The following is a 23304-nucleotide window of genomic DNA, read 5'->3' as shown; positions in this document are numbered from 1 at the left end:
ATGGTACATCACACAACATGGAAAACAAGAAATACTCAATAAATAACTGGATTCATTGATCTAGTATTATCACAATTTGCACTTGGCCTTCAATATTTTCTCCTCCTAACACTGTTTATCCATTACCTATCAAGTACAAAACTCTAAAACCCATGGCTATTAAAATGCATAAGACAACATTGTAGCATCTTATAATCATTTGTTATAAAACCAAAGCACTTGGGAGTGATTCTTTTGTTTGTCACAGTCCAGGAAAACGGTGTCTACTGGAGCCTTGAATAACTGACTAGAAAGATTTTTAATTCCTTTTCTTTTTCCTTCTGATTTTTTCAATGTCACTTCCATCCTCTGAGTCAGATGCCCTCACCCTTTTCTTTCTTCTTATTTTTTCATACTCATTGTCATGCTTTGATTTATTTTTCTTTCTTGGTGACTCCTTACTACTCTCGTTGTCAGTTTCACTCTCAGAATCTGAGTTTGATGTATCAGAATCTGACAAACCTGATGAACTAGAAGAATCATCATTAGAGGTAGATTCATCTGACTTAGGAATAGGCTTTTGCTGTTGCATTACAAGCCTTGGCATATTCTTCAAATACTCACGTAAACTCTCAGTGATACCACCAAGACCAATAGAAGTAAAGATATTGATAGCAAACCATGAATTTTTGGGATTGTCCTTTGGAGAAATTGAATCAAAAGACTCCTGCATTGTTGGATCATTCAACCTTTCATTAAGTAACAATATACCAAGCTGCTCTGCTAGCTCCTGCAAGAGAATCTTTATAAAAATACAGGAAGAGGAAGTAGTATCTTCCTTTGTCTCACATATATAAGCAAGACAATGCCATGGAAGAGCATATGTGCCAAGTAAGTGGGCAAAAAACTTTGCAACATTACATAGTTTATTTGTTTCTAGTCTATGTATCATAGAATACTGTTGTACAAAACACTTATCAAAAAATTCCTCATAAATTTTATTGATCATACAGAATCTTTTCCCAAGAAGACCATAATAACAAAGGTATGTTCTCTCTTGACCAAGTTCAAGCTTGATCTATAGTCGCTTATGACCAGCTTCCTCAAAATCAACACTTGACATAATTGTCAAATAAATTGTACGTCTTAAATTGACCAAGTTTGTCTCTGTCTCATCTTATATTCTCAGTGCTTCCTCACCTTCCTCTTCATCATCATCATCATCATCATCATCTGAATCATCACCTGAATCATTCTCCTCTTCTAGTTAATCTGAAGAAGCATCTCCAAGGATATCTTTCTTCAGTTTTTCATAGGTTGCCTCATGCTCTAAGAAATCAGGATCTGGCTTGAAAACATCCAAACCAGCTTCTTGATCAAGTTCATCTTCTAGGAAAACTTCATGTGTTAACTTATTTGGACGCACAGCTGGATGATCCTCGAACTTAGCTTTACAAAATGCAAAAAGGCCTTTGATTAAAAACTGTACTCGTTTGTGAATTTCCCCCTCATGGAGAATACCTCTAAATCTTTCAAAAATCCCATAGAGACCTTTGGGTGAAAGGTCTTGCAACAAAGAACCACATTCTTTCACGAACCCAACAACAACCTCTACACTGTCATCTATGGGGTTCTCTAGTAAAAGGGTGAGAAGTTCCAAGGCAATGATCTCATGTGCAACTTGTTGATTCACTAAATGAGCTATGAATTTGGCTGCTGCTATCAACATGTTCTTGTCATTGCATTTGTATGCCCTCTTAAGCTGCAAAATAATTCTTCGCAAAAGCAGATTGCCAACTTCAGGAAATTTTGTATTTACCATAGCAACCAACGCAGCAAAAACATCTGTAAATCCAGGGGATGCCATTTGGGATTTCATACAAGACCTACAAAATAGACCCCTCCCACGGATGAGATTCTTTGCAAACAACTCTGGAATGATGTTCTTGATGTTAGATGCATTTACCTTGTTTACTAACCCATTGATACTCTTCCGAAGGGCATCCCATGTCATGCGCTGGTATTCCACATTGCTCTTGTCTTCCACATCTTTCATCATTTGAGCCAGCTTAAATGGGGGAATGTAAATAGCCCTGCTTCTTCCAACACCCTTCTCAGCTCCTCTTACAGCACCTTCGCCATTCCCATTCTGAGATGGAACAGACACAACACCAGAAGTTTTTAGTTCCACTGCCTCTCTATCCCTCTTGTTTCCAAAAGCCCCTTTACCACTTAATTCGTGCTTATTTCTATACATAAACCCATCAGGAAGCATGAGTTTTTGCATATAAGCTCGCCCAAATATTTTACAGTTATTTTTCATCAAGATTCCCTTAGGAGCTGGCAAATCCTGCTTCCATACTTCAATTATGTTTTCTCAAAGGACAATCCTAAAAATCCATGCATTGCAAACAACTTTTTACACCTTTGTTGGTTGTGGTGGCATCACAAAGAGTTTACATCAATAAATGAAGAACATGCCAATGCTTTTAATGCAGTAGTATAAGTCTATCTCTTATTCAATATCTCTAGTGAAACCCCCATGATCTTTTGTTGGAGTAGAATTTGTTATATTCTAGAAAGGGTCTTGTCCTGTGTTGATGGGATATTCATCTACCTCAAGAAATAACTATTCTTTTCTCCAACAAGAAGTGGAACTAAATGAAGATCTAGCACCATGAAATGAATCCTCAAAAGGATTACTATAGTTAGTTTTGGTAGATAATGATCTGGGTAAAATACTAATGTGGCTTTAGGAAAAATTATGTACTAGCGTAGCATACCCTAACAACTTTGGTGCGACATGCTACATCCAATTAAGTCTCCATCAGTATCTCTATTGTGTTTATGGATTGGGATTCAATGTACTCTTTTTATACACAGATTTTAGTTTCAACTGAGGAGGTTTGTATGTACTTACTTGTCTTTCGATTGTATCCCTATTTCAAGAATTTCTTCTATCAACAAATCATTTGTTGTAAGTTGTACAAGTGGAAGCTTGAACATGCCTTCCATGATAGCCTTGTTGATATGTTCAACACCATCTTGTGCAACAAATATTTAGAACTCCACTATTTCATTGAAGAGTGAGTAGTAGGGACAATCTAGGACACTTATAGAGGTTTTGCAAGAGAGATAAATAGACCTAAATATTATGGCTTAATAATGATCAATAGGTAAACAGATAAGAAAATCTCAATATCAAAATGACTTTCTCAATTGTCTTTACTAGAAATGGATAGATTTGCTAATAATGGCTTTATGACTGTATGTCAACTTTAGACTCAATCCAAGAAGAGCTAGAACTAATATGCGATATCTAGATTTATGATCTCTATAATATAACAATCCCATAATTATGTTTCCACGCATCTATACCACAACACAAACACCATGATAGTGTTCAGCCATAGCAATTGATATCCTAATTATAGAATGTGAAATATGCACATAACTATGAATAAAGATTAAGAAAAACAAAGAAAGATGCTTATTGCAAACATAAATGACTAATGGACAAGAATTGAATTCACTGTAGATAGTTTTGAATATCAAATTCACTTATTTGTGTGCATTTAGTAACTCATGTACTTGTGGCCAACCATGTATCTCTTTCATAAATTAAACACTTATTAATAACATTAAATGGTTGAGTAATTATGTTTTAGTTGAAATTGAAAATAAAATATTTTATTTCAGGACAACTCACACTATTTCCTATCATATTTTAGACTCTCAGTTTTGTTAGTAGTGGTTTGATGTCTTTGGAGCTGATCATTGCATTTCTTTAGTTACGTTTGCCAGCGTACTCCCAGCCTGTGCCAAAATGGGAGCTTTGGAATAGGGTATGGACATCCATCAAAGCATAAAAGATAGAGGAATTTTGTCAAATGTAGTTGCAACTGCTCTGTTAGCATGTATGCAAAATGTGGAAGCATAGATAAGGAATGGGAACTGTGTGACAAATTGCCTCAAAGAAATGTGGTTTCCTGGACTGCAATGATTTCCGGATATGAACATTATGGATTTGTTGAGAAGGAATTAGAAAATTTCAATCAAATGCAATCGGTAGGTGTAAAGACAAATTCCACGACCATTGCTACTATCCTCCCTGCCTGTACCAAAATGGGAGATTTGTAACAGGGTATGGACATTTATCGAAGCATAAAGGATAGAGGAATTTTGTTAGATGTTGTAGTTGCAACTGCCCTCGTAGACATGTATGCAAAATGTGGAAGCATAGACAAGGCACGTGAACTGTTTGATAGAATGCCTGAAAGAAATGTTGTCTTGTGGACTACAACGATTGCTGGATATGCACAAAATGGATTTGTCGAAAAGGCTTTAGACACTTTCAAGCAAATGAAATTGGAAGGAATAAAGCCAAATTCCACAACCTTTGCCAGCATCCTCCTTGCCTGTGCAAAAATGGGAGCTTTGGAACAGGGTATGGACATCCATGAAAGCATAACGGATAGAGGAATTTTGTCAGGTGTTGTACTTGCAAATGCCCTGCTTGACATGAATGCAAAATGTGGAAACATGGACAAGGCTTGTGAATTGTTTGATACGATGCCGCAAAGAGATGTGATCTCATGTGAACAATCAACACGCGCGTATATGGGAGGAAGGGATTGCTGCTACAAAATTGAACGCTCACTCCTCAATTACAATTCTATGGTTTTATGAGATTATACTAGGGCAATTAACCACCACATGTATATTTTTTGCAACATGAAATTAAAAACTAGGGCAATTTGAATCTACCTCCTGTGCGGGATTGCAAGCAATGCCACAAATGCCTTCGACGTAGGTTTGATGTTCTTGGGGGTTGAAGTCACCACGGATGCCTATACGGGAAATTTGCAATACAAATGAATTCCCCTCTTCTTTTTTTTTAAGTAATGGCCGTTGTCGCCGGAATTATGATGAACTCAAGCACTTTTTTGGAAAAAAGTAAATTCTCATTGCTAATGCCTTCTTTGTCGAAACCAAATGGGAAATTTTCATCGGAATTACGACGAATGCGGGCATTTTTTCAAAAAAAAATCTAATTTGGCCACAATATACCTTCTCTGTTGGAAAGCTCAGTCGAAAATCTAGTCCAAATGTATTAGTGGAAACATATGCAAAAGCCCTCCTTGAAGCTCCAAAGGAACTGGAAGAGGAAGTTTTTGGAAATGTTGAAACAATAGAAAGTGGAATTCAATCTAGAAAAAGGGTTAAGAAGGTTGATGCAACTGTAAGGAAAGGAACTCGATAGGCAAAGGCAATCAAGGAAGATGTTCTTAGACAAACTGGTATAAGTGAAAGTGAGTTGGAAGCACCTCAACCGGAAACTCATCTTTCACTGGTTGGAACTTCTTCTGAAAGTGATATACCTGTTGTATTTAAAAGGATTGAAAGAAAAAGAAAACCCTCACCTACACCCTCTCCTACACCTAAAAGAACAAGACATAAGCAACGGGTAGTAAGGCCTCCGGTGAAGAAGATGACTCCTAAGAAGAAGGTGAAACAAACTATTGCTCCTATAGACAAACTTCTTAGTGAAATCATAGAGGATGGTAAGTTGAAGAACATCAATAAAATATACAATACACTATCAGATATTGATAAGGAAAGTATAGAGAACAGTGTAATTTTGCACTTAGATATATACAAGAAATTCTTATTGGAAATTGTTGATGAATTTCCAAATGACTTGTATAGGAGATTAGAAGCTAGGAGATTAGATATTGTTGAATTGGATAAAAGGATTAAGATTGAAAAATTACTGGCAGTGCATCTAGTTAACTCACCTGATGAAATAGACAAATTAATCAGTGAAGCTAATCGGACAGTATTTTCTACTGCTCATCGACATGTAGCATTAATGGTAGGAAGAGTAAAGGAAGTTTCTGAGGAAACTACCGATGCATGGGATATTTTGTTTGTGGAAAAAGAAAAATAGAAAGAATTACTTAGACCTAAGCCTATCAAAGTATATCAAATGGATATTAAATGTGCATTTCTGAATGGAGATCTTGAAGAAGAAGTTTACATTGAACAACCTGATGGATTTTCTTTGATAGATAACAAAGATATGGTTTGCAGGTTAAGGAAAGCTTTATATGGGTTGAAACAAGCTCCAAGAGCTTGGTATGCAAGATTGGATAAGTATCTTTTGAAGATTGGATTTTCTAAAGGTAATGCTGACAACAACTTATATTACAAAGTGACTAATGATGACATCTTGGTTATAGAAGTTTTTGTTGATGATATAATCTCTGGAGGAGAAGATGGATTATGTAAAGACTTTTCTATTGAAATGCAGCAAGAATTTGAAATGTCTATGATTGGAAAAATAAAATTCTTTTTAGGATTGCAGATTTCACAAACTGATAAAGGTATATTCTTGAGTCAATCCAAGTACTTGAAGGAGTTATTAAAGAAATTTGGGATGGAAAACTCTAAACCGGTAAGCACACATATGATTACAAATGACAAATTATCACTAAGGGTTGAATATACACTTGTTAATCCGACTAGGTACAAATCCATGATAGGTTTACTATATTTGACACAAACAAGACCTGATATCATGAATGCAACATGTATTGTTTCAAGATTTCAGAGTAATCCTAGAGAAAATCATGAATCAATAGTAAAAAGGATTTTCCGGTACTTACAAGGCACTACAAATATTGGACTATGGTATCCTAGAGATGAAAACTTTGAATTATGTGCATACAAAGATGCAAATTGGGCAGGAGATGTGGATGATAGAAAAAGCACCACCAGTGGAGCATTTTTTCTTGGAAGTAGATTAATTTCTTGGTTGAGTAAGAAACAAAGTTGTACATCTTTATCAACAACTGAATCAGAATATGTTGCAGCAGCAACTAACTGTATATGGGTACTATGGCTTAAGCAAATGTTGAAGGATATAAAGGTAAAATGCAAGGAACCTATTACTATCTATTGTGATAACACTGCAGCAATTGATATATCTAAGAATCCGGTATTACATTTTAAAACCAAACACGTTTCTATTAAACTGAATTTTCTAAGGGAAAATGTTGAAGCAAAAGAAATTAAACTGGTTTATGTAAATACTAAAGAGAAGATTTCAGATATTTTCACTAAACCTCTACCTAAGGAGACTTTTGAATATCTCAGAGAATAGCTTGGGGTCATACCCCCACTGGTAGAAACTTAGATAGTTGATGATAGTCATCAACTGACAGAATTAACAGAGAAATCTTTTACTCTGACTTTGATGAGAAAGCTACTTCTCAGGGGGAGTAGTTGGTATACTGAATTGGTTGGTATTTTGTATCTGAAAAATGGTCTTTATATTTCTTTGGCATTCTATGTCAAAGGGGAAGAGATTGGTATGGAAAAACACAAGGAAAACACATGTCACTCCCAGGGGGAGATATTGTTACTTTGGGAAGAGATTGTTTATATCTGAATTTTGATTTCTGGTTATGATCTCTTTTTGGAAGATTGTTGGTTTTTGATATTTGACATTTCTGTTATGGCACTTTGATGGTTTTTCCATCTTGTGTTGCCATCAATGCCAAAGGGGGAGATTGTTAGTATTTTGGTATGGTTTTGTCATTGATGTCAACACCTACTAACACTTATCAACTTTGGCACTTTGGAGAATCAACAACATTCACCAGCAAGCAAGTGACTTATGCACCGTCATCGGTATCTGGTACACTGGCAGGATATAATGTTCACCGGCACTTGGAATGGCATGGAGAACACCTGGTTATGTTGAAGACATTGTTTGACACTTTGTCTTGGAGATTTGTTCATTGGCATATTCATATTTGCATATTTGTTGTTACCGACAAATAGGTCCAGGTTATCACCGATAGGTTTATCTTTTCCATATGAGGACGACACACTATGGAGATGTCTTATTAATGTTGTAAATGCATCAAGCCGACATGTTGAATTGGTTATTGCATCGAACATTGTTTTATTTGTAAATTGATTTTATTATAATCTTTTAGAGCCGACCTACTAAAATTGGTCTTAGGTTATGATATAAATGTAAGATCTTATTTGTAAGATCATGTGAGGAATGCAAAAAAGAATTGTGTGAAGGTATATGCGAGAATAAGCAGAGCTATACACACAGACAACATTTGAAGGTTGAAGGAGGGTTTTTGTGAAGACAATCAGAACTACACGGTACTGAATCTAGCATAGAAAGATGCTAATTTGGGCAGTACATTCTTATTGGATTTAACCATCCAATTGTAGTCAGTGTGACTCCTATTTGTGTTTGAGCAGTGAGCTCTAGGCGCTTGGCCTTTTTGCATGTGCAGACCCCATTTGTATACACATACTGTCTGCACTAGTATCATCTGATTGTGGGCAAGGTTTCCCACTGTGGTTTTTCCCCTTACAGGGTTTCCACGTACAAATATTGGTGTTATGTGTTGTGGATGTTATTGTCTTTCTATTTCATGCATTAATCTTTACCGGTACTATAATTAACTAATAAAACTGTCTACTGGCATAAAAGACTGGTTTATCGGTATTAAGCATTGAAGTTGGTTAAGTTGTTTCGGTTTGAATTTATTTAAAAGCTGATTCACCCCCCCCCTCTCAGTTGTCTCTGGGACCTAACAAAAGGATTTCGGATTCACAACTATGAACCACCTTGTTAGAGGATTTACAATAGGCTTGGCTGGGCCTACTCGGTTAAGGGTTTCAGACAACTCCTTGTTAATGCATTCAAGCATTACTTCAGTCTTCTATGTTTTGCACTCTCAATCTCAGTCATGAGATACCTTTTCTCGATCAGACCTAATCTTCTCTCAAAAAATCGCACATATCAACTTCTCTTCTATTATCAAAAACCCTAGACATGATGTCCTTATATAGGAACTTGATTTCATGTTGGTCCGATAAGATTAGACTACAATTTCCTAGGTATAGTGCATCTAGACACATTTGGTAACATGACATTGAAATACCACTATAGTGTCGGTGGATGATAACTCATCACACATCACATGTGTACCAATTAACTAAATATACCGATCACCGGTTAACAAGCAAAGAATGGAAAACTAGAACATAGTGTTCTGATCAAAAGATTAACTGCCATTCGGGGTCTTCGTTCAGCTTGAGATCTTCATACCGCTTGGGGTCTTTGGTCATACTAAAACCAGTAAGCATTTTCTACACAACACCGATAGTCTTCAACAAACAAAGACTATACATACAATATCGATTAGAACAACTACCAGTTGAGAATAATTCATACATCAAATAAGTGTGTGTCCATCAATGACAATCACAACTTAAACATCATCAAAATACCAACAATCTCCCCCTTTGGCATTGATGGCAACACTTAGGAAATTTTTTTACATCCAAGTGCTTTTGCAAAACAAAAATAGATGCCATAAGCAAAATTACTCCCCCTAAGCATATATACTACTCCCTTTGCATAAAGTACAAGTATGTGCAGGAATTTGTAATACTCGCCAAAATTTTAAGATACGCTACTCCCCCTTTTCAAACAATGACAAAGTAATGCAAAATATTTCCATTTTGCATAATATAAAAATAGAGTATGTGTTCATGACAATAAAGAATAAAACTTCTCAAAAAGAGATTTAAAGTTTTGCATGAAATTCTTCTTGTCTGAAGACCACAACTCAAGAAGCGAGGCAACAATTTCACTCTCAGTCTTCATCTGGAAGGCTAATTCTTCCATCGCATCTATGGTGCTCAACTCCTATGTCATAGTGATAGCCTCTAAGTTTAGGAAGCACTTCTGAAGAACCTGTAATTTTGGCAATAGGAGAAATTGAAGCTCCTGCAGATCTCGAGTCTGATTGCAGATCTTTGAGTCAAACTTTGCAATCTGATGTTGATAATGATGAACAGTGTGTCCATAGGCTATGAACAGATCATAGGGTAGTGTGAAGTTGCTGATGTACTTCTGTAACTCCATTTGTAATAGTCTCTTTTGTTTCAGAGCATCTTCACAGAATAGGTGAGCTTGGCAGATTTTACTCAAGAGTAGGTGACCTCCACCCATAGCTGAACTTATATCACCTTTTTGTTTAAGTAATTTTACCTGGTCTTCATTCATGTGTTGTACTAAGGTAGCTGCGAGTGCCTTTTCATGGCTTTTTTTTGTTGTGGCCTGGGCAACATCTTCCAAACATTGTACCTGGTCATCAACTAGTGTGCAAAGAAATTTGAGCTTAGCCAACGAGGAATCGGTACTGGGGAGGTTAGTACCGGGGATTAGATTGGAGAGGGTGTCAACAGCAAACAGAATGACATCCCGCTCTTTCTTTTTCCTCAGTTCTTCCAATCTCTCTTGCACTAATTGAATGCTTCATAGTAGCTTAGTCTCATCAACCGATTGGGTTAGATAGGAAAGAGTCAAATCAGTGGAACCAGTGGAATCAACCTACTTGGTTTGATCTTTGGTTGCCTTAGGAATATATTCTCCTTCTGTGGCCTTGACCTCCACTTGTCTTCTCTTCTCCTCTTCTTCTTTTTCTTGGGCTACCTTGGCAGCCTTCACTTTCTCCTCTTATTTCTTCCTCTCTTCTTCTCTCTTTTTATCCTCTTCCTTTTTCTTTGTTGTTTCTTTCCTCTTCTTCCTTCTTCTGATTTTCCTCTTCTTCCTTCCTATTCTTCTCTTCTTTCTTCTAATTTTCCTCTTCTTTCTTATTCTTCTTTTCCTCTTCTTCCTTCCTCTTCTTCTCTTCTTCCTTCTTCTTCTTTTCCGCTTCTTCCTTCTTCTTCTTTTCCTCTTCTTCCTTCTTCTTTTGTCATTCTTTCTCTACTTGCTCTTTCTCTTGTTTTTCTTTCTTCGCTTTCTCTTTTTCAAGTTTCTCTTTTTCCGCATTCTCTTCCTTTTCTTTCTCTACTCTTTATTTTTCAGCTTCCTCCTTATCTGGAGTGGTATCCTCCATATCTAGTGCATCAACATCAATGGGGTCATTTTGTTCAACTATTCTTTCACCCATACTATCAAAGACTACATCCAGTTTGGCTATGGATAGGTCAGGCTCTTACTCAGCCAACCGATTAGCTTCGTATACTTTTTCCATGTTGGCAACAGTTTTAACCTTCAAATGGGTGTCTTTTTCCACTTTAGAAGATTTGCCTTCGAGTAGCTGAAGTCTCCTTCTTTGCATGAAGAAAATGCCTTTGTTCTATTCAATGATTTCAAACAACTCTGAATTGGAGGCATCTAGAAAGTATTGAGCAAAAACTTTCTCCCTGATGTCTTGCTCTTTTTCAATGGAAATGTGCCATTTGTTGTCCAAAGAATCATACAAAGATTTAGAAGCAACAGATTTAATTTCAGAAGGTGACCAATCATTAATACATAGATATTTAATAAGTTCTTATTCAACATCCTCCTTTTCACTATCATTGAAATCATCAAAATAGTCTTTTAAATCATCAAGAACTTTTCTTCTAATATTTTTTATGGTCCTTTGACAATGTGTCATAGGATCTATATTTACCGGTGCAGAGGTTGCTGGTACATTATTGGTTGACTTCATCTTATTGGTAGATTGCCTTGTCTTCTTTATTTCTACCTCCAGTTTAGAGTCTTCTAGATTTGGTGAGTTATTCCTGGTTTTCCTCTTCCATTTGAATACCTTTGCCGGAATAGCCTCCAGTTTCTTTTTAGTAGGTGACTTTTTGGTCTGTTTAGGAATAGCACCAGATGTAACCGGTGTTGATGCTGATGGCACTGCTTTATCCTTTATCTTCTTTAGTACCTCAGTAGGTTTGATCCTCTCTAAATAAGTACCGATCCTCTTCTTCTTGGGTTCCAGTGGTGAAGCTAGTAGGGTAGAGGCATACCATGTCAATATATCATTTACCACTTCATAGCCCATAGGCCCAACTACATCTTTTCTAGGTTCAGACGCTTCCATTATGCAGTGATCTATTTTGATTGTGAAACAAATGTCATCTTCATATTTCTTAACTAAATCACCAGATATTCTCATTCTCTGGTTCATCTTTAGTTTGAATTCATCAAAATACCTGTTCAAAGTCTCTGGATATGCAGTTCCTACTACTTGCAGACTCTCCTTTATTTTTCTGGAAACTGATAGCTGAGTTGACAATTGAACATCACCGACTCCAGGAAAATATCTTTGAAAGTAGAAAAATAAACCAACAAGTAGTTGACCAAAATTAAACCTCTGAGTTTTGTCCGTTTTGATTGACTTCAGGTTCTCTATCAGTTGTTTCTGCATACAGGTACATAAGTCACATTCTGCATTTTCCCTTATCATACTGTAAGCAGCATGCACCGCAATTGAAGGAACAAAAATTAGTCTGCTAGCATAGAATATTCTATACCCAATTACCATACATGCATATTTCACCAAATCATCTATAATGGTGTTGACCATCATTGCCCTTTGGACACTCACAAAACCGGTGAGCTCTGTTACTTTGGTTTTGGGGATCTTTTGAAGAATAGGGACTTCCCCAACATTGCAGAATCCACTCATGACGTGAAATGCCTCCAGTGTAATGTCATGGGTTCATTCAAGGTACATATTATCACCATGAACCCTACTAAGGATGATCCTGATGTGTTCCTTTGTAAATTCTTTGAGAAAGTATATTGCATTATGCAATTTCTTCTTCTCTATTATGCTATATTCAGGTTTAATCTTTTTATCCTCTCCACAGAAAAGAATCAATTGGGAGTGAATTACTAGGGACCCTAGGTCTTCTAGTTTGCAGTCAATATATCTTGAAACATCTCCTTCGACAATGACTCAAGTGAGAATTTGAGATAGGGCATTATATCTCATCTTAAGAAGCTCAGGTGTATCCTCAGGTTCAGTAGAACTAGAGAGGATATTAGATGCAGATGCCATATCAAACGAATTCCAAATGATAAGAATATTTCAATGAGAAATACCTTTACTCTCTGAACTTAGGGTTTACTGATGTCAAGAAAAACACACTTCTTTGGACGCTTGATTACCACTTTGACTTTCACACTGATAGCACAAAGTGGCTGCAAGATCTTGTGCAAGATTCCTTTCTAAATTATTTTGAATGCAAGATGAATCGCTCTGGTTGCGCTGCTCTAATATAAAAATCTTCTCTGAAAATAGGTAAGTAAAAATGATGACAAAAGTCACTTTTAAACATTCTCCCACCTACCATAATAAATTCATCACTATTAGGGTTCAAAACCTAATTTTACCTTTTACCGCTTCAATTCTTCTGTCAGTTAACAGGTAACAAATACTGATAAAGGTGCTTTATTGATATACTCCAGGGGTTTCAAAATATTTATACCAATATGTTCCCCCTAAGCTTTTTGAAGCTCAGTTTGATGGTTCAGGGATTTCCACACTTGGTGCGGAAATTGGTACATCATGTGGATTCTCTTCAGATTTATTTTTCTAGGTTTTGTCCATATCCGCCTGAATGGTTTCAACATCAATCTTCCCTTTAGTGTTGATCAATATGTCTCCCGATTGATTCTTTCTCAGTCTACATGCTTTGGCAGTGTGTCCCAGTTTGTTGCAGTGATAACATACCATTCTAGGTGTTCTCCATGGTCTGGTGTTCACATTTCCATTCTTCCTTCTGCATGTTGCAGCAGTGTGAACACTACCACAACAGATTAGATAGGTTGCTCTCTAACTGGTTGCCGCTTCATAACCATTTGACTGGTGGTCATGGGTTCTATACTGGTTTGGGTTCCGGTTCATAGGAGGTTCTGGGACAACTCCATTGGATCTTGGTAGATCTACCGAGTCTAGCCACATTGTTTTGAAAATAAGGAAAGTTTTTGTAAGGCTTGCTCCTACATACATTGGCAGTATGTCCTTCCTTAAGACAGTTAAAGCAAACATGTTTAAACTTTTGCTTACCTTTTCTTCCATTGTTGTTCTTAGGTGTTGATTGCTTCTTCAGTGCATCACTCTTGGTTCCAGAGGTCTCATCTTCCTTGTATCTAGAGAAACCAAGTCTAGCAGTATCCTTTGATGGCTTTACCGATTCCAACTTTTTCTCTAACTTAGTAGCACTTCAGTTGAACTTAGCAAGTATCTCTTTTGTCTCAGCAAGTTCCTTGGAAAAAGAATCATTGTTTCTCATCGAGGTTTCATTTTGAGAGATAGCTGCATTCAATTTAGCTTGCATTTATTCTTTCTCTTCTTTACCTTCCTATAGATAGGCGATAATGGTACTGATTTCTTGCTTCAATTTAGAGATCTCATGCTCCTTGTCCTTTACCAAATATTCATCTTTTCTTCTATTTTCTAGTTCCTGTCTCATCCTAATAGTCAGTCCTTCCAACTCCCTCCTCAGGTTAGTTTTGGATTCATTTAATTTCTCCACTTCTCCAACTAGGGCATCCATGTCTTCTTCATCAGAAGAGTTGTTTTCAGTAAGTTCCATCAACTTCTCAGCAAGCTCTCTTCTCTTGGCTAAAGAGGCTTTAAACTTGATTTTGAGTTCATCATAGGCTCCCTCAGATTCAGCCAAATGGTGAGTGAGTTCCCTCATGTTGTATTCCCCCATATCTCCTTCCAAGTGGTTAGACTTATAGAAAGGTTGGCTCTGATACCAATTGATGAATACTAAGAGGGGGGTGGTGAATTAGTATACCTAGTAACTTGAACAAACACTTAAGCAGTTTAACTATAGACCCATGTAGCAGGTTAAACAATAAATTGATTAGAACATAAACAAGCCAAATAGAAAATAAAGCATTCACCCACATAAGTGCAATCACCATAACACAAGATGTTTTGATGTTGAAACCCAAATGTGAAAAACCACGATGAGTAAAACTCACAAGTCAACTATCTGCAGAATAGTAACCAGACCGGTTAAGATCAGATCGATTAAGGTCCTACAATGTTCTTCACCAGAACAGATCCTGTTAGGAATCCAGATCTTTTTTAGGAGATAAGTCCTATTAGAGACTACCCTATTAAAGGATTTTAGATTCACAACTGTGAACCACCTTCTTAGAGGATTTACAATAGACTTGGTTGGGCCTACCTAGTTAAGGGTTTCAAACTTGTCGAAGATATTAGTAATCAACAAGTGAATGATCTAGATAGTAGCACAAAATGCTTGATTAGATCCTTGACAACTCCTTGTTAATGCATTCAAGTATTACTTCAGTCTTCTATGTTTTGCACTCTCAATCTCAGTCACGAGATACCTTTTCTCGATTAGACCTAATCTTCTCTCAAAAATTGCACATGTTAACTTCTCTTCTATTATCGAAAAGCCTAGACATGATGTCCTTATATAGGAACTTGATTTTATGTCGGTCCAATAAGATTAGACTATAATTTCCTAGGTATAGTGCATCTAGACACATTTGGTAATAGGACACAGAAACACTGCCATAGTGTCGGTGGATGATAACTCATCACACATTACATGTGTACCGGTTAACTAAATATACTGATCACCGGTTAACAAGTGAAGACTAGAAAACTGGAACATAGTGTTCTGATCAAAAGATAAACTGTCGCTTGGGGTCTTCGTTCAGCTTGAGATCTTCATACTGCTTGGGGTCTTCGGTCATACTAAGACCGGTAAGCATTTTTTGCACAACACTGAGTCTTCAACAAACAAAGACTATACATACAATACCGGTTAGAACAACTATCGATTGAGAATAATTCATACATCAAATAAGTGTATATCCATCAATGACAATCACAACTTAAACATCATCAAAATACCAACATTACATAAGTGATATGGTATAACTTTTGGTGGAGTTTCAGGATGCTGATGGTGATCATGTTAGATAATTGGCAGATGGAGATCATTGTTATAATGTGTGGACCTCTCAATGTATTTCTGGGATGTCTTATGTGTGGGATATTATTTGTTTGTTCTAAGGCCGACATGTTTTGTAATTATGTAATTGGTTTATATTTTGGTAGCCGACCTGATTGTTTATGGTTGAGGGTTTGTATATATATGGTGTAAGATCTCATTGTAGATCATATATGAGAGTGGGAAAGGAATGTAATGTGAGAATAATGTAATATCATTCAGGAAGAGGATTTTGTCAATCATTGGAAATCGAATTGAGTTTATGTAAGAGGATTTAGTCCTCCAGTGTTGAGCTTAATCAAAACTCTATTAAGGCATAGGAGATGCTATCTTTTGCAGTTCAACGCTTCTCCAGATTGTAGTCTAGATTTATATGTAGTCAGTAAGACTCCTTTTATGATGAGCAATGTGCTCTAGGCTATTCACCATTTTGCAAGTGCAGGCCCCTCAATTGTAATTCACATACTTACTACAAAAGTATTATCTGACTGTGGGTAGGATTCCCACTATGGTTTTTCCCTTTACCAAGTTTTCCATGTATAAATCTTGGTGTCATGTGGATGGTATTTATTCTATGATTATTGTTTATGCTTAATTGGTTTAATTGTTATTCTGATATTAATGTTTTGAGTTTCGGTATTAAAGTTTTAATTTCTAATGGTTCCGATAATTTGTGACAATTGATTCACCCCCCTCTCATTTGTCTTACGGTTATTTGAACTGTCTAACAATTGGTATCAAAGCTTTGGTCCTCTCTGCAGAAAGCTTAACCGCTTGAGGAAGATCCTATGGTGGCTAAAAGTTCAAGTTGATCCAGTTCATCTAGATCTATCTTTCGGAGAGATATTCCTAGGATTGATGGAAAAAATTACAAAGTATGGAAGATTTGGATGGAGACTCATCTGAGATGTCTTGGCAAGGAGATTTGGGGAGATCACCCAAAATGGTGTCACACCTCATAATCTGGCATCAAGAAATCCTTCTCCGACAAACCTGGATAAGGAGCTTGAGAATGATTGTAGAGAAAGAGAAGCCCTCTTGTGTGCACTTTCTGATCAGCAAATAATGACATTAACCGATAAATCATTTGGAAAGGCTACATGGGATAAGTTGGAGACTCTTAATGAAGGTGAACATATAGTGAAGATTGCTAAACTTGATGGTTACTGGGTGAGATATGAAAACCTGAAGATGAAAGAAGATGGAAGGATTACTCCATTCATGGAAAGGGTAAATGAGATTTTTATGGGAATTCAATGTTGTGATGGAACTCTGAGCGAAGATCAAATTGTTTCTAAAGTTTTGAGAGCCCTATCACCGGCTTAAAAAATGAAGGCTACTGCTATTAATGAGTTGAAAAAAATGGCTAATACATCTGTGAATAGAGATACTTTTCTTGGGAAATTATCTTCTTTTGAGATTGAAAATTTTGGACCTTTTGGAGCTGTGAAGACTGAACCTGCTTTTCATGCATCTACATCTGCAACCGGTAAGCAAGATTGGAAAGCTTTATATGCAAAAGAATTAGGAGATATGAAGAGAGAAGATGATGAGTTTGAGCAACTTGAAGCACCATTTTCTATAAGAGTGCCTAAAGGACTGATAGGAAGTAAGTATGAAGGAAAATCACCTTTTAAATGTTTTGTATGTAATAAGATTGGTCATTTTGCATCTAGATGTCCTTAAAGGAGTTCAATATTTTAAGAAAGAGTTAAATGAGCTTTTAAGCCTAACCCTGGATATCAGAATAAGTATAAGTATAGTATTTACATAGATAAATCATGCTACATAGAGGATGAGGAAGGCATTACTGATTCTGATGATGAATCGACAGAAGACTCTGCTAGTGGTTTTGACAATGGGAAGGACAATGGGAAGGAATGGGTATTCCTTGATATCAAGGAAGATGATCTGGCACTGGAAGAGAATGTACTTGAAGAGAAGGAACTTGCTGCTAAAATTAAAGACAAGGATGAATGGGTAATTGACAACAGTTGTTCACATCATATGACTAGAGATAAAGGGAAGTTTATGTCTTTGCAAGAATTTGATGGTAGTCTATATAGATTTGGAGATGACAGAGCATTTATGATCAAAGGAAAAGGAACTATATCATTGGACGCTAAGAACAATATTGACAATGTTTATTATGTTCAAGGTTTAAAGCATAATATTTTGAGTGTAGCACAATTGGTGGATAAGGAATTTCAATTACAGTTCAGGGATGGAAAATGCAAAATCATTAACAAGTCTGGCTTGGAGATTGCAATCGATACACAGACAAAAGGCAATATATTTCATTTGAATTCTGGTGAGAAGACATGTTTGATTAAATAGATTGATGGGAGTTGGCTATGGCATAAAAGGTTGTGTCACGTGAATTTTGATTGCATTGTAAAGATCAGTTCAGCTAAGGCAGTTAGGGATATACCTAAGATTGTGAATCCCTATAATCCAATATGTAAAGAATGTCAAATGGGTAAATAGGTCAGAACCTCATTTAGGAGTATAAAAGATAAATCAAATGATGTTGTTGATCTTATTCATACTGATTTGTGTGGCCGTGCTAGAGTTAAAAATTTTCAAGGTGATAGATATTTTATGCTAATCATTGATGATTATTCTAGAATGATGTGGGTTACTTTTCTAAAGGAGAAATCAGAGGCATTTGAAAAGTTTAAAATATTTAAGGCTAAAGTGGAAATAGAGACAAGATTGAAGATTAAATGTTTGAGATTAGATCATGGTGAAGAATTTACATCCGGTGAGTTTAATAAGTTTTGTGAGAAGCATGGCATAAGAAGACAATTTTCTACTCCCTGGACACCTCAGCAAAATGGAGTTGTGGAAAGGAAGAATAGAACTATCTTGGATGCTGCTAGAACAATGATGATGGAAGATAGTCTACCTCATATCTACTAGAGAGAAGCAGTGAGCTAAGCAGTTTATACATTCAACAAAGTACATATCAAAGGAGAAACTGGTAAGACACCTTATGAATTATGGTTTGGCAATACACCTACAGTTAAGTATTTCAGAATCTTTAGTAGTAAATATTATATCAAGAGAGATGATACTATTGGGAAATTTGATCCTAGATGTGAAGAAGGCATATTTCTTGGTTATTCTAATGAAAGCAAGGTATATAGATGTTATAACAAGAGATTGCAGAGAATTGTGGAGAGCGCTAATGTCAAAGTGGATGAGCTAAATAGAAGTCAAATCAGAGTTTATGAAAAGGAACTGACAATGGAAATGATTATATCTGAATCGATAGCACCTAAACTGAAATTGTGTGTTGAACCAGTTACACCGACAGTATCAGAAAATTCTACAGTGACTAAAGATCAGGGAGAGTTAGAGGACTCCTAAGTATGTAAGATTGAATTATTTAGAATATCAAATCATTGGGGATAAGATAAATAGAGTAATGACAAGAAGAAGACTGGAAACTAATGAGGTATGTTTAATTTCACATGTTGAACCCGTATCAATAATTGAGGCATGCAAAGATGAATATTGGTTGAAAGCTATGGAAGAAGAATTAGAATAGATTGAGAAAAATAACACATGGACTTTGGTTCCCCGGCCTAAAAATAAGAATGTTAGTGGAACTAATTGGGTTTTAAGAAATAAATTGAATGAGGATGGTCAAGTTATAAGAAATAAGGCTAGATTTCTTTGTAAAGGATATTCTTAGAAGGAAGGAATTGATTATGAAGAGACTTTGTATCAGTAGCTAGGATTGAAGCTGTAAGATTATTTCTGCCTATGTTGCTTATAAATGTTGGAAACTAATAACACTGAGAGGGGGGGTGAGTCAGTGTTATACCAAAATAGTAAGTTTTAGCCTTATTAAAACATGCATACACGAACCGGTATACCGATATAAGAAGAATTGAAAGAAGTAAAGCAACTAATAAGCCAATCACATAAATGAGAATCATAACACGAAGATTTATACATGGAAAACATCAAAGAGGAAAAACCAATGGTGGGATTTGTGACCCACAATAACAATCCACTAGCCATATGAAGAGATATTACAAAATATGAGGGGTGTGCACTTGTAGGAAGGCTTACAGCCTATAGCACACTGCTCAATCACAATAGGAGCCTCACTGGCTACATAAAATTCCAGACTACAATCTGGAGAAGTGTGAACTAATAAGATAACATCTTCTATGCTAGAATATAGTTCCAGTTTAAGCTTTGTTTGTTCCGGTCTGAATCCCTAAACCCTTTAGAGTACAATAATTTCCTCACATACATGATCTCTCAAATATATTTTACATCATATTACATTCACATATCCATCACCATGTCCATTTTTTATCCATATCAAAATGATCTATCAAACTATCCTATATACCTTATACAAATTTTACATGCCTTATGTTGGCTTACAAAGATATATACAATATCAAATTACATGTTGGCCAGATAACATAAATGCATAAACATTAAAATCCATTTGTCAATGCCGGAACCAAGATATGTCAGCCTCCAATACCGATAACCTTTACTAAACCATGTCGGTCTGCATTGTTGATGACCAAATAAATCCTTCTTTCCTACCGGTGGCGGTGCCGGTGTAGACTCTATGAAGTGTCTGTCAGTACACCATAGAATCAAAACATGAAGTCAGAACACAAAATCATGTTGCCACAAGTGACAAGATAGTGAAACCAACAAATAGAGTCTCAATTGCCAATAATCTCCAACTTTGGTATTGATGGCAACACTCATGTGAAAAATGGTCAAGGTTTCATCTGCTGGTTCCATCCTGCCCTGCTCCCCCTGAGTTGAATATGCAAAATACTCCAAAACTCCATAACTCCCCCTACTATATACAACTCTTTTTATTATTTTTCACATCTATACTACTCCCCCTTTGACATAAATTCCATTAAAAATTCTAAAAATAATGTCAAAGAATAAGAACTGTATAATGAATATCCCCAAAAATGTCTTACTGGAGCTTGACCAACTTCAAAATTTTAGGATAATCCTTCTCTAGTAACTCCACATAAGTATCCCAACCAGTTTTGAATGTGCCAGAAATAAATACAAGTCCATTCAATAAATGTGCAAAAGATTGTTTCTCATTTACCTCTATCAGTGTAAGCTTTCCCATCATATCCATGCATTATTTCTTGTGTACACAGAGTGAATCCAATCGTGGACTCACCATGCCTCTCAGACTTCTGGCTCTTCTAATTATTTTGTCTCTTTCCTTCTCAAGAGTAGAAATTTGGTTCTCCAAAATCAAAATTTTACCATCAATTGATGTAGTCAATGAAATCAATCCATCAGAAGAGTTAGCAATACTTGCAATTTTCTCCCGAATCTCCTTTATCATTCTATCTACATTAGCTATAAGAAAATAGTATTATAGCATACCCTGTATATATTTTTACATTGTTTCAAAGAATTTTTTATTAGGATTAGCTTCTCCTCAATCTTTTTCTTCTTTATTTCAATTACCTAATCAAAAGCAACTCTCTTAGCTTGAGTAAACCTTTCTAGTGCTTGTCGGTTTGATATTTGTTGTAAGGATTGAAAGTCATTTGAGATATTCTCAGTGATTACCTTAAGCTTGTCGGATGGGCTCACTTCATTTCCAATCTTACAATTTGGGACCAGTCTATGTAGAACAATGATTGATTGATCTATAATCCCTTTATCTGTGGATGCCTCCTTCATTAAAGTTTTTTAGCAACCAACATCATCAGTTCAGTGGGAATCATCTCTATGATGTTTTTCTTTTCTACGTGAGAAGTGTCAATTGACAATAATGATGGATCAACAACTGGTTCCCTACCAGATTCCCCTGATTTCTGCTCTAGAGTTTTATCCTTTATAACCTCCTCACTTGCACAAGTGGCTTTGCCACTTGGTGCAGTCCGTGTAACTATTGGTTCCTTTGTAGGAACAATAACCTCAACTTGTACATTTGTATCCAGAGGACAATTATCCTAAATATTAGTATCATGTACAATGTTATCTTGTTCATTCTCTATTTTAGCCAGTATCTCAGTATTTGTCTATACATCTGTATTTATCGGGGGCTCAATTTCCACTATCTTAATATTTTTCAAAATTGAGGGTGAAGTACCCATAATCCCCTTCCCTTTTCCTTCAACTGGGGTATCTACAATGTCTGTCTTGGTTTTCAATGAAGTAAAGAATCCTTTGTTTTCTCCAAGAAATTTAACCCATGCTATCTGAGTCCCCTTTATTATTTCATTTACTCTCCCTAGCATCAAACTAGTTATCCTATGTTTTCTATTGAAAAAAATTGTCTTCCACCTCAAGTGTCTTTTCCAGTTCATCTGGATCTATAATAACACAAATAGATAATAGCTCTTGAATTTTAATGTGTTTATCCTCTTGCATAGCTGATAATCTTCTAGCATCTAACATGTTATATAACTTAGTCGGTATTTGATTTTCTATTTCTATTAAGGCTTTCTTATAAATATCCAAGTATAATAGGACTGCTTCCTCTACCTCTCTTTGTTCATCATCCTCTAAGTTTTCATAATAAAATTGAACATTCTTCAACATGCCATATTTAGTGATTTCATCTACCAATTTTGCACAAGTTTTAGGTGAAACTTTACCAAAATTAGTGTCATTCTTTTTCTTCCTCTTTGCAGTACCAGATGTAGTTGCAGGTGTAGCTTTAGGTGCTTGCTTCTATGTTGGTAACTTGATTGTGACCTTCCTAACCGGTTGCTTCTTATCTTCTGCCTTTGTTTCCTCTAGTTTCTTCCTAACAATCCTCTTAATTCTAATGGTGTGTCATCCTCTGATTCTAATTCTGTAGTAATAGGCTCAATATGATCTTCAGATCCTTTCTCTTTCTGCCTTTCTCCGGGACAATATCAATTAGTGCTTTTGTGTCCTTTGAGACCTTCTGTACAAATTTTATTTCTTTCCCTTCCTTCTTCCCTCTTTTCTTTTGGTTGAACTCTTTTTCAACCTCTTGGGTTTTCTGTTGTGTAGTACCACAAGGCTTCTCTTCCTCGTCTATTGGTGCATCAATTAGCATTTTTGCATAGGCATCGAGAATCTGTGCATTCACCTCATAGCCCATTTCTTCAATCCAAATCTTTTGAGGCTTAACTGCTTCCATGAGAGTCTCATCCTACTTCACTATGAAGCATATGTCAATAGAATATTTTTTTATAATATGCTCAGGTACCCTTACCCTAGACCTCATAGATTTTTGAAATGACTTAAAATACCCCATACCTTATCATCTCTTTGAATTCCTAAAGCAACAATTGACTGTTTTAGTTTCCTTCCTACCGAGATGTCAAAAGCCCATTGCCTCTTACCAGAACTGGGTGTATCATTCAGAAAATATAACATTAGGCAAACTAACAAGTTCCCATACCGAAATGTACCCTTCTTCTCACACTTGATCTTTCGTAGATTTATTAAAAACTCATCAAGGATCCAACAACATAGATCTAATTT

General features: G+C 36.1%; 1 pseudogene; it reads right to left on the bottom strand.

The window, feature by feature from the left end:
• Positions 1–349: 349 nt before the first annotated feature.
• Positions 350–22918, bottom strand: LOC131875208 (uncharacterized; annotated as a pseudogene).
• Positions 22919–23304: the final 386 nt, after the last annotated feature.

The sequence above is a fragment of the Cryptomeria japonica genome, chromosome 4 (genome assembly GCF_030272615.1).
Source record: "Cryptomeria japonica chromosome 4, Sugi_1.0, whole genome shotgun sequence".
NCBI lineage: Eukaryota > Viridiplantae > Streptophyta > Pinopsida > Cupressales > Cupressaceae > Cryptomeria > Cryptomeria japonica.
This window is presented reverse-complemented; position numbering and strand designations above follow the sequence as displayed.